Source organism: Equus quagga, chromosome 18 (assembly GCF_021613505.1).
Source record: "Equus quagga isolate Etosha38 chromosome 18, UCLA_HA_Equagga_1.0, whole genome shotgun sequence".
Classification (NCBI taxonomy): Eukaryota; Metazoa; Chordata; class Mammalia; order Perissodactyla; family Equidae; genus Equus; species Equus quagga.
In genome coordinates this window covers 12,785,456-12,804,922 of record NC_060284.1, presented here as the reverse complement: position 1 = coordinate 12,804,922, position 19,467 = coordinate 12,785,456, and the positions used below count along the sequence as shown (strand labels likewise).

Genomic DNA, 19,467 nt, shown 5'->3' with positions numbered 1-19,467 from the left:
ATTTCAGTTTTGGTGGCCACCAGGACAGGACATCAAGCTGGAGGCAGGGAGAGTGATGGCTGTTTTTCTTTGCAGCGGGTTCTTCATGGTCATCCTGGACGCTGGGCAAGCCTGGTGCTAGTACCATAGGTAAGCAAATACCTTGTGCTCCATCTCAGAATGTGTCATTGGCTCCTATGACCAGGGGAGGGCTCCTGGAGGGGAACACCAGTAGCTTTGTGCATGTAGCTCCAGGGCAATGTATGGCTTCAGGGACAACAAAGAGGAACCCCAACACTAGAGATAACCCAGATGAGACCTGGGTAAATGATTTAGCACCAAACATTGCCTTGGAAAGGAATAATGCATTTCATCTGAAACTGAGGTAAATTTTGTGTTTCCAAGCGCGCGTGTTAGCAACAAAGCCAGTAAACATTTAAATAGGATTTTCAAGCTGACAGTTTACTCAGACTTTCTACTACTTTCATTTAAATGGGAGTGCATCAATTCACTCCTTATTCATTTCTGCAACTGAAAGGAAGTCTTTATGTTATGCCCTAAAGCTGCTGAGGATTTATTTGTATTAGCATCTTAATTTTGTTAAATGCCAATAAATGCTGTGCCCTGTGTTCACTTACTGTTAGGAAATTGCCTGAAAGAAAATGTTTCATTGTGAAATTTAAGAAATATGTCATAACTAATAAATCCTGAAGCCAAGAAGCTGTCTATTTGTACATTTATCTCGACGTCTATACCTGCATGAACACCTACAGCTATATCCATATCTACATCTGCCTATTTTGTCCCATGGTCACATTCTCAAACTTACTATAGAACATAGAAATTGACATGTTTAGATGGAGTTAATAAGACTAAAAACCATATAAAAATTAAACATGTACACGTACTTAAAAAAAGACCGCAATAAATGAAGGTAAAGACAGCAACACTTTTTCCCATACCCTAAGATAAATGTATTTGATAAGACCCATCTATTTGTTCTTGAATTTTCTATTCTACTTCTGTGGTTGGCCTCACTCCTGTAGCACATATAACAACACTGGAATATTACAGAGAAAATTAGCATAGTGCCTGTGCAAAAATGACTCATGAATTTGTAAAGTTGCCATATTTTTACATAGTAAATTATTTCTTTGTTTGGGTTCCCATGGCATACTGTATACACGTTAGCTGTCATCTTACTGTGTTATAATTATTTGTTTACTTCTCTATCTCTTTCATTAGAAACAGAATTCCTAAAAGAAAGAAATTATCTTTTGTATCCGTAGTGGGTAGCACATGGCCTGGCTTCTAAAAAGCACCCAGAAAACGTTTAACGAGTGGATAAAAGCTTTATGGTCTATGAGGAAGAAACCTATAGCAATTCTTTGTATATATGATGCTAACCCAGAAATTGATGCTGAAACAGTTAATCCTTTTCTTCCACCCTCATCTTGTCTTCCTGACGACAGAAATTCTATTTTAGTGTGATGCCCACATGGCCACCTCCTGTTGATAACTAGTGGGCACAACTCACTTCAATGATGGACAGATGGACAAGCCTGCTGTTATTCTTGGCCATAAGACTGTTGCTGCCTACTCTCTTTAGATGCATCAAACGTTCCTTTCTCCTCTTTTTTGTAGGACTGTGTGTATTTGCTCCTAACTCTGTCTTGCTATATTTACAATATTAGAGGCCATAAGCAGGTTCTGGAAGGACAGATAGCCAGAAATATTTTGAGAGACGCATGTTATCTAAGACAAAAAAGAGGACTCCATGGAAAAGAAGCCATAAAATATTGCTATTATTTAACTGAAGAGGGATAGATCTTCTCTCTTTCTTTTCTGTCATAGTGGGCTTGCTTAGAAGAGAAATAAAGTTACAATATATTTCTGGAAAAAGAGATCCAGATAATGGGACCCATTTGAATTTTTTAACTAGATGACTGCATAGAGTTATAATTCATTTAAATTTTTATGTATAATCACAAAAATAAATAGAAGTTTCTTCAAATTAGCAATATAAACTACACTTATATAGATAAAGACAATGACATGTTACTTAATTTTTTAAACCATATACAACATTCAAAAGCATTTCAACATGCATATTTTCTTTACTAGAAAAATGGAAATGGGGGAAGGAAATTAATATTGATTTAGTTTCTATCATGGGTTAGACATTTTTATGCCTTTTCCTATGTTTCTCATGTAATCCTCAGAATTACATTGTGAAATACATTTTATTATGATTATTTTACAAGTGAAAAACCTTGGGCTCAAAGATAATAATTTGCTCATGGTCACGGAGCTAAGAAGTGACACGACTGATTGCGAATCAAATCTTTCCAACTCTCAAATGTATCCTCTCCTTACTGTGTTGGAGTAGCCAGCACACAGTGAGTTTTCAGGAATTTTGGTTTTTATTATGTGAATAGTAGTGTTTTAAGGAATTTTTCATAATTGTGAATGGTTTCTTTGATGCCAACTAAAAATATTTCTGCTAAGTGAGTTCGGGTACTTGTCCCCCTTTCCAGATGAGTAAATGGGTTGATTGAAAAAATGATTCAACAATGTGATGCTGGGGAAGTGATCTCTGAATTTTCAGAATGACTAAGCCCGAGAGCACAGTGCTCCCGTGGTTCACAGACATTCTTCAGGAGCTACTGGTCCACTTTCTAAAAGTCAAGATTTGTCTTGGCCACCTTGTCTGCCTAAATGATCGGTGCCTGCGCTAGCATGATGGGGTCTGACCAGGGCTCTTGGTTTCATTCTTGTTTTGACCCAAGTTGTGGAATACCATGGCTCTCGACCAACAAAAGGGGTTGAGTTAAGAGTCACTCCAGCCTTCTGGGGCTCTTTTAGCAAGCATCAGTTTGTGGCTAGAGTTTTCTGAGGCCCATTGGGATTGTTCCTGTGTGTATCCAGATCCTAGGAAAACCCCTGAACTGGCTAACCTTTTCGGTGGAGCAGGGGCAGTGCAGGCCCTGAGCTGCTTCTGGCTGTTTCAATTCACGAACATCCACCCTCCCCAGCCCCACTTGGTGGCAGCAAGCATACTGAAAAGAAGAGACAGTATGTTTGCTACTTCCCTCATGCTACCCTCAAATACGAGTCAGGCTCACCTTCTTAGAGTGAAAGGACAGGCTAGGGACCAGCTGCTGGTATCTTGTAACTAAGTAACATAGTTGCTAAAATGGATTAACTCTGTGAAGTGACAGAACTGCCAGTTGTCATCCTGGTTTCCTTGGGTAATGCAGACAGTGCTGGAGGCAATTTCTAACTATGTTAGATGCTGATTTCTTCCAAAAAAGCAGCTCCAATTGTAGTATGCCTAAAAATGGGAGTTAATCAAGACAGAATTATCACTTGGCTAGGTAAAATTTGACAAGTGAGTTTCATTCCAACTGAATTGCAAAGGTGATTGTAATATGTGGGAAACTGCTTTAGAGAGAGGCTTTGGAAAATTATAATTGTAAAACTTGGGCATAATTTCCATGGTGAGGAAATGGTCGTTATTTATTTTAAAACAGAGGTTTATTTCTCTCCCGCGTCTCTTTTTTTATATTCCTTCAAATATGTACATTTTCCTATAATTTAAATTTAGTGATTAAGCTATATTTAAAATAATGCTTTGCCATTAATGAATGAAAGGTCACCTTTAAAAAGTTGATTCAGTAGTATAAGTTATTTCAGGGCTGGATTTAAGCCCAGATCCTATTAATGAAGACTGTTTCCTTTTTCTTTTTCTGAGACAGTAGAATTAAAATCATCTGTTTTGTCTATTTCCAGTCATGACACATTCTAGGTTTAGGTAAATAAACCCAGCTGATAAATAACAGACTAACCGACTCTGTCTATCACTCGACTCTAAGCTGTCATTTTCATTTCAATGTTATATTCATGAGCATTAATGTGAAAACTCTCTGTTAAAGGTTTTCTTTTTGTGTTTTGATTGCTTTAGGATAGAAATTTAAATACCAAATTTCAGAAATGAATTAGGAGGGGCAGTGGAGAGAGTCCTGGATGAGGAGTCAGGAGGCTGGTTCTGGTCTTGGTCTGCTACCCTGTATGTGCCTAGGCAAGTAACTTTAAATTTCTTGGTATCCATTTCCTTTGCTTTTAGAGCGAAGTTGGTTAGACTAGGTTAGGGTAGCAAATGGATGTCCCCTTGTCTTCCAGCTCTGATCAATTGATAATGTCTGCTGAGAGGGCTGCCTTGGGGATGATGGTGAGCCTCTTCCAGGCCCAGTTAGCAAGAGGACTAGGGGCAAGAAAGCCTCTAATTTGCCATCCCTGAATCTGACAACTTCTTGGGTTCTATTATGACTTTCATGATTTATTCTTAATTCTTCACTTCAAGAAATGGCCTCTTCATACTTTACTTGAAGATGTTTTGAAAATTTGAGACCAAGGAGACATAGTCTTTGAGATCATCCAGTCAAAACTAGGCTGATGTCTATAAAAGTGCCTTGTAAAACGTAGAGCATTATTTTTGTTATTTGAGGAATAAGTGGCTAATTAATTAATGGTAAGTTTTCCCATGATTCCATTGGGGCCACCTTCCTCTCTAATTTTTCATGAATTCTTGTTGCATGAAGGATGAAGCCCTTTCAGTAAATTTCTTAGAAGTTGCTCATTCCACTGACAATTAATTAAGACAATTAAGTGTTGAATTGTATAGGATAGACAGTAAACACTGTAGATGTTCAGAGAGCTAGAGAGCTAGAGTCATCAGGGAGTATTAAAGGAAGGGGTAGGCCTTAAGCAGGGTCTAAAATGAGCTGAAATTAGATAGAAAGGGACTGTTAGTTTGGGACAGAATTTGAATAAAGCATGGAATAAGACATAAGCACAATTTGGAACAATAAACAGGAAGTATAAGCTGTTGATTCTCAATAAGGAAAAATTTGGATTGCTAATAATATGAATATTAATAATAGTTAACATTTATTCACTCATTTATCCCACTAATATTTTTTGAGTACCTCCAATGTGCCAGACCCTGTACTAGACACTGAGGATACAGCTCTTAGAGAAACAGACAAAAATCTTTAATTTTTTAGAGCTTACACCCTAGAAGGGTAAGACAGATAATAAACAAAGCAATAAGTGAAATATGCAGTATGTTAGAGAGCGATAACTGCAAAGGAGAAAAATAAACCAGAGGAGGGGACAAAGGAATGGTAGGGGTAGGGTGCAACTTTGGATAGAGTGGCCAGGAAGTCCTTGCCAGGAGGGTAATGACTGAGTAACAACCTGAAATACCACAGCTCAGGCACTCTGCCACGTGAATTGCATATACGAAATCATTTAATTTTCATAACAACTCTATGAGAATAGGCTGGAGGGAAATTTACTGATTGTCTAATCCAGTGGTTTTCAAAGTGTATCAGAATCACCTGGAGAGCTGATTAAAACCAGATTTCTAGACCCTGCCCCCTGAGTTTTGGATTCAGTAGGTCTGGGGTGAGGCCTGACAATGTGCATTCTAACAAGCTTCCAGGTGATGCTGATATTGATGGTTTGGGCAGCACTTTGGGAATCATTGGTTAGCCCAATGGTTCTGAAACTTGGCTGCACGTTAGAGTCACCTGGAGAGCTTTTAAGAACTTCCCATGCGCTCCTGCAGGCGGTACTGAGAGTCTGCATTTCATTGGTCTGGGCTGAGACTCTGCTTCAGCTTGGTATCAGTGGCTGCAGTGCACTTGGAGGATTAAATAGCAGTGATCTAGTTTAATCCTCATTTTGTAAAAGAGGAAACTGAAGTCTCAGGAAATTGGCTGTTCGCCTCTTCTTTTGGCTCCTAGCATTCTGTGCATTGTTTCTTACTCATCCACTTGGTTCTCTACTATATAAGGTCAGTGGCTGTCTTAATCTCTTCACCACACAATAAAGGTTCAGTAAACATCTATTGTTGAGTGACTAATGTCGAAGGGAATAGGGAACCACTGAAAGGTTTTGACCAGCAAAGTGACATAATGAAAGTAATATTTTAGCAGGGGATTCATAATTAGGCAGGGAAGATAAAGAGATTGGAGATGTGATGATCTTCCTACTGCAATATTCCTCTAGAGCCTTGCTCCTCAAAATATGGTGGATGCCAGCAATGTCAGCCTTACCTGGAGCCTTGTTAGAAATGCAGACTCCCAGGTCCCACCTCAGACCTGCTGAATCAGAAGCTACATTTTTACAAAATCCCCAGCTGTTTATATGCACATAGAAGTTTAAGAAGCACTGTGAGCAATGCCTGGGGTAATGGGATAGCCCAGTGGATCCAGAAGAAGCAGCAAATATGAATGGCTGAGCAGGTCAATGTTTCCTTAAGCCAATTCCTTGGGATATCAGTTCTCTGGGATCTTAACAAGTGTTCAAAAAGTCAAAAAGTTTTGGCAAATACCAGTTTAAACAAAGCTATAGAGTTTTCTTTACAGCAGAGTTCTTTTGTCTTTTAATATGCTAATGCGCTTTCTGAGTCTCTGAGGGAAAGACTGTATTGTGTAGCTGCTCCTACACTTATTGATCATATGGTCATATCTTTATCATATTTTGAGTAGTAAGGCTCTACAGGAGGCCGGTTTGGGGAGCATCTTCCTCTGTTACTGTTTTGTGGAGCACATCTTGGTACAGCTGTAATGGGCTTTTGTGATTATTAGGTTCCAGACTCATAAGATATTCTAGCCTCTGGGCAGGAAACCATCTTCTACTTCCTAAATTTAGTATCCATTACTTATCTGCTCAAATGGCCAACCTTTCCATCACTGCTCCGGGTATGCGATTTCACTTCTGACTCACTTTCATTGGCTGAGGCCTATTTGGATAGGGTCATAGGATAGGTCTGTGGGTTCTGTCAGTGCTGGTCTGAGAAAAACATTCAAGAATTAGTTGCTGGTTATGGTGTCTGATGGAAATGAGGAGGAGATACTGGAAAATGTTAGGGTCAATGGTAACATATCAAAGTAGTTTGTGGTGGGAGTGAAATCAGGAGGTATGACTGAGAGCAATTACTGGGTGAGCAAAGAAGAAACATGGAAGTTTGATTGACAATTATGACATACAACATCTGTTGGCAAATTTATACTCAAAAATAAAAAGCAAATGAACAGATACATTTGGGAACGAGGGTTGTTTTAGACTTAGGACAGTCCAAAATGGCTTTTTTACATTTTATTTCCATCGATGCCCTTTTTGAAAATTCATGGCCCATTTTAACCCTGACAGGTTGATTAGATTACATTCTACAACTCAGAAAGTGTTTGATTTTAAATTATACTCACCAATAAATTACCAAGATTTGGGGCACTTCGTTTTACTTTCATGTGTCCTTGACATGAACTTTCACTTTACTTTTTTGCTAGCAGAATACTTAGTACTCCTAGTAGTCAAGGGAATGACAATAATTCCTCAAGGATACCCTTACTTTTGCCAGTAAGCCACATCAGTTTCAATTTTGTGTTTTCTGTTAATAAGCCAATGGAAAGTATTTTTGCGTTGGATCAGTCCCTTCAAGTGCTCAAAGGCTTTATTTTTATTCCTTTTTCTTGACATTTAAAAAATGTCATTTCCTGCAAAATCAAGGAAGTGCTGTTATTTCTACTTATGACATCAGCATGATTTTTCTTAGGAATTTTTCTCTTGAAAAATTTGATGTTACTTTAATGGGTAAACTTGAATATGTAAACATTTAAAATCTGATTCAATTCAGTTTCTTTTTATTATACCCTTCGTTGATAGAATATCCTATACTTTCAGGAGAAATTTTGAAAAGAAGAGAACAAAATTTGAAAAATCCTGTAGAATATATCGAATTAAGTAGTCTTTGATTTAAAAAACTTCCAGAGGGGATTAATACAATTTCAACCTACTTTTTTCCATCTCCAAACTCTTCAGTTCCCAGAATGCAATGACTAAAATGATGATCCTGAGATCTTATAAACTGCTAAGTCATCCCAAAGATATTCAATTTTTCTTATTTTACTAGATTTACTAAGACAGGAAAGTAGACTGATTCATTACAGAATGTATGGAGGTTGACAGTCCTTAGAAGGAGTGCTAAAGTGCTTGGTCTGTCCTATTGTCAGGCTAACAGTGGTGGGAGATGCAGTTTACTAGGCAACCCTGAGTGTCTAGCGGAGTGGGAGATGAGAGATTGTGGTAACTGAGTGACTATCTCTGAACAGGCTCAGAGGGCTTGGTGGGTGCTCTGAGAGCACCAGCTGCTGAGTTTTGGACAGCATGGCCAGCTTGTACCAACTACAAGCCCTCGTGGTCAGTAGGGAAGAGATAATAGAGGCAGCAATTATCCCACATACCAAAGGTAACATACCAATGAGCCTCATTTTAAATACATGCTAAGGGTTGCCAATACTTATTCTAGAAAGATTCTCAACAAGGATTGGAGCTAGAGATTCAAATTAAGCCTTGGGTTACTAGACGATCCCATCACCTAAATATTTGTGCAACACCCATTCAGTAAAGTATTTATCAAATATCATCAGGTGCTGGCTTCTGTGCTGGGTGCTAGAACACCAGGGCAAAAACAATAAACATTGTCATTGCCGTCATATTGCTTGTTGACTAGAATGGGATGCAGATAAGTAAACGTGGCATTATAACTTATTATGTACTGTGATAGGAGAAATACGGTGAACCATGGTGGTATACAGGAGTGAGGTACTTAACTTTCAGCTAGGGAGTCAGGTAAGAAGAAGCGTCTACATGCAGCATGGACAGGCGTTGGACAGACCAAGAGGAGCTGGGGAAGGGGCATATATAAAAGCCCAGAGGAGGATCATAAAGAATGTTTTGTTTGGAGCATACGGATCTTGGAAAGAAGGAGAAATGGCTAGAAATGAGGCTAGAAAAGTAAACAGAGGCCAGATGTGTAGGGTTTTGTAAGCATTTGGGCTTTATTCTAGATGGAAAAGAGAGCCGTTGGAAGGTTTTCCAGCAGAGCAATGACTAGATATGCATCGTAAGATGATGACTCTGGAGGCATCCTGGAGAATGGGTTGGAGGGAGATAATACTGGAGAGAATGAGACCAATGGGGAGACTGTTGCAGAAGTTTACACATGAGAAGTTGGTAGCCTGTATTTGACAAAGGATGGCATTCTTAATAGTTGGTGCTTTGGTATCTGGCACATTAGGCATTAAAGTTTTTTACTCTTATTTTTATAAGATTGAAGTGTTTCTATCATTCTTTAACTTAATATTTCCCATTTTATAATTCTTCAAGAAGCCATTCTTATTTCCTCTTTCTCATATCTTTGTAAATTATTGGGTCTTTCTTGCTTACTAAATATTCTCCTACAAATGTCTTTTATGCTCTCAACATATATGTCTTTTCCACCTTTTGTCATTGTGGTTTCTTTTACAAATTTGGGTATAGAGAGTTAAGGTTGAGAGGGAAGCAATTACGACTCTAGTGAACAGGTCTTGGTTGTCACAACTATGGATAGCCTGAGATTTCCTGGAAAGGTCTGGTAGAGAAAAATTAAGGTTCTCAACACTGGAAAGAAAGAAAATAGTTTAAAGACAAACAATGGTCTCAGAGGGGAGGAGGCTTGCCGTACAGCAATCAATATAATAGGATAAGAAAAGACCAACATGGAACAACCCCAAAGTGCAAAAAATAATTAAGGGCACAAAACGCACATTCTAAATGTCAAGTTCAAAAGAGAAACTGAGAAATTACAGAGTGAAGTTCAGAGTTTAAAAATGACAGAAAGAGCAAAGGTGGAAAATGACAAAAACATTTCAAGTAAGACTAACTGAAAGTGCTGCAATATTACATGGGGCACAAAAGGTCAGTGAACAGCCTGGAAAGGTGTCTAATGGATAGCAAGGGTAATCCACTGACTGAGAAGGTCTTCTAGGCATTGATTAAAAAAGTAAAATTAAATGAATTCTTTGCCTCAGTGCTTTGAAAAAGCTCAGTCTTGCTAAAAAGAGGAATGAATTTAAAATGAGAGAAGTAAAATTGTTTCTGGGAAATGTTGCCAATCAATAAATGGTAAAGAAATTGAGAAATCTGAAATTCTTATGGAGGACCAGATATTCTTTCTCCCGGGATTAGTGCTGTCCAAGGCCAATAATTCATTCTTAGGTATAGAAATCCTTTTTAAAAAGCATCATGTTGATTTGTATATTTTGTTCCCGAGTTACCCAATGTAGGCCATTTGTAATGCTTTCTTGGCTTTCCATCTATGTATCAGAGTATGACACATCTGGCAAGTTAAAGCAAAGGAAAGCATCAGCAGGACGTATAGAAGTCCCAGCAAAAGAACTTTCCAACCTAGTAAACTTTTCTTTAGGAAATGTGCTTCTTCTTGTGTGAAGTAGAGATTTGGAGGAATGAGGATTGCTTACTCTGGAAATCCTTTGTCTTAATCAGTTTGGGCTACTAGAACAAAAATACCATAGACTGGGTGGCTTAAAGAACAAAAATTTATTTCTTCCAGTTCTGGAGGCTGGGAAGTCTGAGATTTGTTGGTAGACTGTTTCTTGGCTTCTTGTAGACAGCTGACTTCTAGCTGTATCCTCACACGAAAGAGAGAGACTGACAGACAGACAGACAGACTAATTCCATCCCAAGGGCTCCATTCTCATGACCTAATTACCTCTTAAAGGCTCCATCTCCAAATATCGTCACAGCGAGGAATAAGGTTTCAACATATGAACTTTGAAGGACACAAACCTACAGTCCATAGCATCCTTGGAGTTACAAATTTTCCAAAGAGATAGCAACTGTTCTTTCTTAATTGCATGTTAAAGGTAGGATTCGAAGAATGGGAGTGCCTGATGCAAAAGCCGAGAGGTTTCCTATTACCAACTCAAAAGATTCAGAAACAATTTCATATGAAAGTGTTTTTGTAGGCCAAAAACAATTGAATATTGCAAGGTCATATAGTTCAACCTACTACACTAGATGAGGGCCCATTACATTAAGATTGGTTTAATTTTTCTACATTTGTTCCATTTTCCTGTTTCCCCAGGTCTGTTTCTCCATTGTGATTAGAAATTGACCCATTAATGCAAAACGAACAACAATAAAAGATTTTCCTCATGCATATTTTCAAGGACAGGAAAAAAAAAAGAGAGCCTTGGGGACGTAGCGTGCATAGTGGTAATTATCACTAGGAGAAGAGAGTTGGCTGTGGGTCTGGGCGCAGCTGCAAAGAAACAAGGGCAAGACTGGGCCTGAGAAAAGGTACCCTGAGACTTAGCTTGAAGAGGCCAGGTGAGGTTCCCCAATTCTCTGTATTTTCCTAAAGAGTAATTAACCCTGGGAGCTGGCATAGGTTACTTGTTAACAGCTTAGGCTCTACAATCAGCTGAGCACCGATGCTGAGTCCTGCCACAGTAAGGAAGTTAGTTGCTGATTGATCTATGCTCTATTCCCTTGATTCTTGGGGATTCAAGGACCACAAAAGATGGAGTAGGTAGAGATGGTGGTAGCACCTGAGAGTGAACAGGAGGGCCATTGAAATATGTGACAGGAACTGAGGGAATCCATGGAAGTAGAAGGTGAGGAGCTGGTCTGAAGCCATGTGGAGGATGAGGAAGTCTGACCCCGCAGAGGGCTGTTGTGGGTTCTCCAATCCCATGTAACTGTTACACATCTGGTTCTGGAAAGACAATGGTCAGCTCTGGGATTACTAATTATATTACTTAAAATGTAATTATGTTACTTCAAATATAATTATATCACTTTAAATATAATATTTTTGGTTTTTTTCCTTAACTTTATATTTGAAAATTTTTCAAATATGCAGAAAAGTTGAAAGAATAACACAATATGAACACATGCATACTCGTTACGTTGATTCAAAAATTGTTCATATTTTACCATATTTGCTTTGTGTAACTATTTGTAAGTAGGTATATTTTTTTCTGAATGCCTTGGAAATAATTGCAGATATCATGATATTCACTGTAAATATTTCATATAACTACAATACGGTCATCACATCTAAGAGAATTAAATATCTTAATAACTTTTGCTGATCAACTGGGACTTAATTTTATTTTTTCCTAAAGAAGAAGGATACGGTCATAATTTTAAAAATTATTAAAGCAATTTTGAATATAGAGAAAAACATGAATATCAGCTGTATTCTTTACAGCCAGGGAACCAATGTTAACTTGATGTATTGCTTTCCGTTCTTCTTTCAAAGCCTATAAAGATATATATTATAAAATTTGATACATAAATTTCATATCCAGCCTTTTACAGTTAATATTATATCATTATTGGTTTACTATGTTGTTAAATATTCTTTAAAAATTATTTTGCTGGCTGCATACCATTTCATGATAAGGATGTAGCATGCTTTATTTCCTTATTCCCTTACAACCAGGGGACCATATATCCTGGTTTGTCCAAGGCAGTCCTTATTTATGACTATTGTCCTGGCAAAATTATTAAAACACCAGCAACATCCCAGTTGGGAAGGCAAATTATATAGTCACCTTTCCTATAATTGCCCTACCTATAATTGACCATTTGCTGTTTTTAATTTTCTAATCTGTTTTCTCTTACATAAATCTTTGGGTGCCTTTCCTGTTATTTCATGAGGGTAAATTCCAAAAAGTGAAGTGCTGTGACCGGACCAAAGTATATGAATGTTTTGTTTATTGAGGTAACTTTAGTTTATAGCATTATATAAATTTCCGATGTACATCTGACTTTTTTTGTGTTTTGACTGCTGTATAGACTGCATTGTATTCTCCACAAAAGTCTGGTAGCCATCTGTCACTGTATACGTGTGCTCCTTTACCCCCACCCCCTTGCTCTTTGTTAACTACTGATCTGTTCTCTGTAACTATGTGTGTGTTTGTTTATCTTCCACCTATGAGTGAAATCATATAGTAATTGTCTTTCTCTGTCAGACTTATTTTGCTGAGCATAATACCCTCATGGTCCATCCATGTTGTTGCAAATGGCAAAATTTCATCTTTTTAATCGCTGAATAGTATTCCATTGTGTGTATGTATGTATACATATGTGCACCACATCTTCTTTATCCATTCATCTGTTGACTGGGCACTTAGATTGCTTCCTAGTCTTGGCTATTGTGAATAATGCTGCAGTGAACATACGGGTGCATGTATCTTTTGGAATTAGTGTTTTTGTGTTCCTCAAATAAATGCACACAAGTAGAATAGCTGGATCATACGGTATTTCTATTTTTAATTTCTTGAGGAATCTCCATACTGTTTTCCATAGTGGCTGCACCAATTTATATCCCACAGGCAGTGTATGAGGGTTCCCTTTTCTCCACATCCTCTCCAACACTTGTTATTTCCTGTCTTTTTAATAATAGCTATCCTGACATGTATGAGGTGATATTCTGTTATAGTTTTGATTTGCATTTCCTAATGATTAGTGTTGTTGAACAACTTTTAATGTACCTGTTGGTCATCTGTATATCTTCTGTGTAAAAATGTCTGTTTATATCCTCTGCTCATTTAAAAAATTTTTTAAATTTATTTTATTTTTATTGTTTTATTTTTTTAAATTGAGATTCATAATAGTTCACATCATTGTGAAATTTCAGTTGTACATTATTTCTTGTCTGTCACCACGTAAGTGCTCCCCTTCACCCCCTGTGCCCACCCTGCACTCCCCATCCCCTGGTAACCACTGAACTATTTTCTTTGTCCATGTGTTTGTTTATATTCCACATATGAGTGAAATCATATGGTGTTTGTCTTTCTCAGTCTGGCTTATTTCACTTAGCATAATACCTTCCAGGTCCATCCATGTTGTTGCAAATGGGATGATTTTCTGTTTCTTATGACTGAGTAGTGTTCCATTGTATATATACACCACATCATCTTTATCCAATCATTGGTCGATGGGCACTTGGATTGTTTCCATGTCTTGGCTATTGTGAATAGTGCTGCAATGAACATAGAGGTACATATGTTACTTTGGATTGTTGATTTCAAGTTGTTTGGGTAGATACCCAGCAGTGGGATAGCTGGGTCATATGGTAGTTCTATTTTTAGTTTTTTTGAGGCATCTCTATACTGTTTTTCATAGTGGCTGCACCAGTTAGCATTCCCACCAGCAGTGTATGACTCTTCACTTTTCTCCACATCCTCTCCAACATTTGTTGTTTTTGGTCTTGGTAATTCTGACATTCTGACAGGCATGAGGTGTTTTCCTGTTGTAGTTTTGATTTGCATTTCTTTAATGGTTAGTGATGTTGAGCATCTTTTCATGTGCCTGTTTGCCAACTGTATATCTTCCTTTGAAAAATGTCTGTTCATATCCTCTGCTAATTTTTTGATTGGGTTGTTTGGGTTTTTTTCTTGTTGAGTTGTGTGAGTTCTTTATATACTTTGGATATGAACCCTTTGTCTGATAAATGATTTGCAAATATTTTGCCCCAGTTAGTGGGTAGTCTTTCCCTTTTGTTGATGGTTTCCTTTGCTCTGTAGAAGCTTTTTAGTCTGAGGTTGTCCCATTTGTTAAATTTTTCTTTTGTTTCCCTTGCCTGAGAAGACATGATATTCAAAAAGATGTGGCTAAGACCAATGTCAAAGAATGTACTGCCTGTGTTTTCTTTTAGGATTTTTATGGTTTCAGTTCTTACGTTCAAATCTTTAATCCATTTGGAGTTAATTTTTGTGTATGGTGCAAGATAACGGTCTACTTTCATTCTTTTGCATGTAGCTGTCCAGTTTTCCTAAGACCATTTATTGAAGAGACTTTCCTTTCTCCATTGTATGTTCTTGGCTCCTTTGTCAAAGATTAACTGTCCATAGATGTACGGTTTTAGTTCTGCGCTTTGAATTCTGATCCATTGATCTGTTTCTCTGTTTTTGTGCCAGTAGTACCATGCTGTTTTGATTACTATAGCTTTGTAGAATGTTTTGAAGTCAGGGATTGTGATGCCTCCAGCTTTGTTCTTTTTTCTCAGGATTCCTTTGGCTATTTGGGGTCTTTTATTGTTCTGTATAAACTTTTTGATTCTTTGTTCTATTTCTGTGAAGAATGTCATTGGTATTCTGATGGGGATTGCATTGACTCTGTATATTACTTTAAGCAGTATGGACTATGTTTGTTCTTCTGACCCATGAACATGGAATATCTTTCCATTTCTTTATGTTTTCCTCAATTTCTTTCAGTAATGACTTATAGTTTTCAGTGTACAGGTCTTTCACCTCTTTGATTAAATTTATTGCTAGGTGTTTTATTCTTTTTGTTGCAATTGTAAATGGGATTGTATTCTTGATTTCTTTTTCTGCTAGTTCATTGTTAGTGAATAGGAATGCAACTGATTTTTTAAAATTGATTTTGTACCCTGCAACTTTGCTTTAGTTGTTGATTATTTCTAGTAGTTTTCTGTGGATTCTTTAGGGTTTTCTATATATAGAATCATATCATCTGCTAATAGTGAAAGTTTCACTTCCTCCTTTCTGATTTGGATTCCTTTTATTTCTTTTTCTTGCCTAATTGCTGTGGCCAATACCTCCAGTACTATGTTGAATAGGAGTGTCAAGAGTGGGCACCCTTGTCTTGTTCTTGTTCTCAGAGGGATGGCTTTCAGTTTTTCACCATTAAGTATGATGTTGGCTGTGAGTTTGCCACATATGGACTTTTATTATGTTGAGGTAATTTCCTTCAATACCCATTTTGTTGAGAGTTTTTTTTTTTTATCATAAATTTCTCTGCCCATCTTTTGACCAGGGTGTTTTTTCTGTCGTGGAGTTGTATGAGTTCTTTACATATTTTGGAAATTGACCTCTTATTGGATATATGATTTGCAAATATCTTCTTCCAATTGTTAGGTTGTCTTTTTGTTTTGTTGGTGGTCTCCTTTGCCATGCAGAAGCTTTATGGTTTGATGTAGTCCCATTTGTTTATTCTTTCTTTTGTTTCCCTTGCCTGATAAAATATGATATTCAAAAACATACTGCTAAGACCAATGTCAAAGAGTGTACTGCCTATGTTTTCTCCTAGGAGTTTTATAGTTTCAGATCTTACGTTCAAGTCTTCAATCCATTTCGAGTTAATTTTTGTGTAGGTGTGAGATAATGCTCTGCTTCATTCTTTTGAATGTGGCTGTCTAGTTTTCTCAACACCATTTATTAAAGAGATTTTCCTTTCTCCATTGTATATTCTTGGCTCCTTTGTTGAAGATTAGTAGTCCATACATGTGCAGTTTTATTTCTGGACTCTCAACTCTGTTCCAGTGATCTGTGTGTCTGTTTTCCTGCCTGTACCATGCTGCTTTGATTACTATAGATTTCTAGTATATTTTGAAATCAGAGAATGTGATACCTCCAGCTTCGTTCTTTTTTCTCAGGATTGCTTTGGCTATTCAGGGTTTTTTGTTGTTCCATATAAATTTTAAGATTCTTTGTCCTATTTCCATGAAAAATGTCATTGGTGTTCTGGTTGCGATTGCATTGAATATTACTTTAGGTAATATGAATATTTTAACTATGTTAATAGTTAAAATCCAATCCATAAGCGTGGAAAATATTTCTTTTTCTTTGTGTCTTCTTCAGTTTCTTTCAACAAGGTCTTATAGTTTTCAGTGTACAGGTCTTTCATCTCTTTAGTTAAATTTATTCCTAGGTATTTTATTCTTTTTGTTGAGATTGTGTCCTTGATTTCTCTTTCTGCTAGTTCATTGTTAGTGTATAGAAACACAACTAATTTTTGTAGGTTGATTTTGTACCCTGCAACTTTACTGTATTGATTGGTTATTTCTAGTAGTTTTTTTTGTAGATTCTTTAGGGTTTTCTATATATAGAATCATATCGTCTGCTAATAGTGACAGTTTTACTTCTTCCTTTCCAAGGTAGATATCTTTTATTTCATTTTCTTGCCTAATTCCTTGGCTAGGACTTCCAGGACTGTGTTGAATAAGAGTGGTGAGAGTAGGTGTCCTTGTTTGGTTCCTGTTCTTACAGGGATAGCTTTCAGTTTTTCGCCATTGAGTTTGATGTTAGCTATGGGTTTGTCACATATGGCCTTTAGTATGTTGAAATACTTTGCTTCTATACTCATTTTATTGAGAGTTTTTGTCATAAATGGAAGCTGAATCTTATCAAATGCTTTCTCTGCATCTGTTGAGACAGTCCTGTGATTTTTATTCATCATTTTGTTAATGTGGTGTATCACCTCGATTGATTTGCAGATGTTGAATATCCTTGCATCCCTGGTATAAATCCCACTTGATCATGGTGTAGGATCCTTTCAATGTTTTGTTGTGTTCGATTTGCTAATATTTTGTTGAGGATTTTTGAGTCTATTTTCATCAGTGATATTGGCCTTTAATTTTCCTTTTTTGTGTTGTCCTTGTCTGGTTTTGGTATCAGGGTAAAGTGACATAGGAAGCATCCCATCCTCTTCCATTTTTTGAAGAGTTTGAGAAGGATGGGTGTTAAATCTTTGAATGTTTGGTAGAATTCACCAGGGATGCCATCTGGTCCTAAACTTTTGTTTTTTGGGAGATTTTTGATGACTTTTTCAATCTTTTTATTAGTGATTGGTCTATTCAGATTCTCTATTTTTTTCTTGATTCAGTTTTGGGAGATTGTGTGATTCTAAGAATTTATCTATTTCTTCTAAGTTATCCAATTTGTTAGCATATAGTGTTCATAGTATTCTTTTATAATCCTTTATATTTCTGTGGTATCCACTGTAACTTTCCTCTTTCATTTCTGATTTTATTTATTTGAACCTTCTTTCTTTTTTCTTGGTGAGTCTAGCTAAGAGTGTGTCATTTTATTTATCTTTTCAAAGAATCAGCTCTTAGTTTTAATTGATCTTTTTATTGTCTTTTTCTTCTCTATTTTGTTTACTTCTGCTCGATTTTTATTATTTCCTTCCTTCTGCTGACTTTGGACTCATTTGTTCTTCTTTTTCTATTTCTTTTAGGTGTAGTGTTAAATTATTTATTTGACATTTTTCCTGTTTCTTGAGGTAGGCCTGTTTGCTACGTACTTCCCTCTTAGTTCCACTTTTCCCGCATCTCATAGCTTTTGGTATGTTGTGTTTTCCTTTTCATTTGTCTCCAGGTATTTTTAATTTCTCCTTTGATTTCTCCATTGATCCAATAGTTGTTCAGTAGCACGTTGTTTAGTCTCCACATATTTCTGACTTTTCCACCTTTATTTTTGTAGTTGATCTCTAGTTTTATATCATTGTGGCTGAAAAAGATGCTTGATATGATTTCAGTCTTCTTAAATTTATTGAGACTTGTTTTGTTTTCCAACATATGGTCTATCTTTGAGAATGTTTCATGTGCCCTTGAGAAGAATGTATATTTCACTGCCTTTAAACAGTATGTTCCCTGTGTATCTATTGAGTCCATCTAGTCTAATGTTTCATTTAAGACCAATGTTTCCTTGTTGACTCTCTGTTTGGATGATCTATCCAATTATATAAATGGGATATTGAAGCCCTCTACTGTTATTGTGTTGCTATCAGTTTCTTCCTTAGGTCTGTTAATAGTTGCTTTATATACTTTGGTGCTCCTATGTTACATGAATATATATTAATAAATGTTATATCATCTTGGTAGATTGTCCCTTTATCATTATATTATGTCCATCTTTGTTTCTTGTTATCATTTTTGGCTTGTAGTCTATTTTGTCTGATATAAGTATGGCTATTCTCACTTTCTTTTGGGTGCCATTTGCTTGGAGTATCATCTTCCATTCCTTCATTTTGAGTCTATATCTTTAGAGCTGAGATGGGTCTCCTGGAGGCAGCATATTGTTGGATCTTATTTTTTAACCCATCTAGCCACTCTGTGTCTTTTTTTTTTTGGTGAGGAAAATTGTCCCTGAGCTAACATCCATTGCCAATCTTCCTCTTTTTGCTTGAGGAAGATTGTTGCTGAGCTAACATCTGTGCCAATGTTCCTTTATTTTGTTTGTGGGATCCCTCCACAGCATGGCTTGATGAGCAGTGTGTAGGCCCAAGATCCAAACCTGTGAACCCTGGGCCGATGAAGCAGAGCACATGAACTTAACCACTACACCACTGGACCAGCCCTGCACTCTGTATCTTTTGATTGGTGAATTCAATCCATTTACATTTAGGGTGATTATTGATATATGAAAGCTTAATACAACCATTTTGTCTTTTGTTTGCTGATTGATCTATATTCATTGTTTACTTTTTCTTGTGTTTCTGTCTGCCATTTTAGTTTGGTGGTTTTGTGTGATGTGTTTCTCAGTTTCCTCTTTTTTTATGTTTCATGACCCTTCTCTGAATTTTCGTTTTGTGGTTACCATGAGGTTTGCATGAAGATCTCATAGCTGAAATAGTCCTTTTTCTGCTAATAGCATCTTGTCTCTGCATTTGCCTATGCAGGTTCTGTCTTTTTCCTCTTCCCCTTCTATGTTTTTGTTGTCACAAATTATCCCTTTTTGTATTGTGAGTTTGTTACCAAGTTGAAGTGGTTATAGGTATTTTTAAATGCTTTCTTTCCTTTTAGCCTTTATGTTACATTTA

The 19,467-nt window shown here is 36.9% G+C and overlaps 1 non-coding gene across 1 annotated transcript; it reads left to right on the top strand.

Moving 5' to 3' along the window:
- The first annotated feature begins 1,009 nt into the window (after positions 1–1,009).
- Positions 1,010–1,115, top strand: LOC124230135 (U6 spliceosomal RNA). The gene has a single exon (XR_006886076.1). It is a non-coding gene; the product is annotated as a U6 spliceosomal RNA (small nuclear RNA).
- Positions 1,116–19,467: the final 18,352 nt, after the last annotated feature.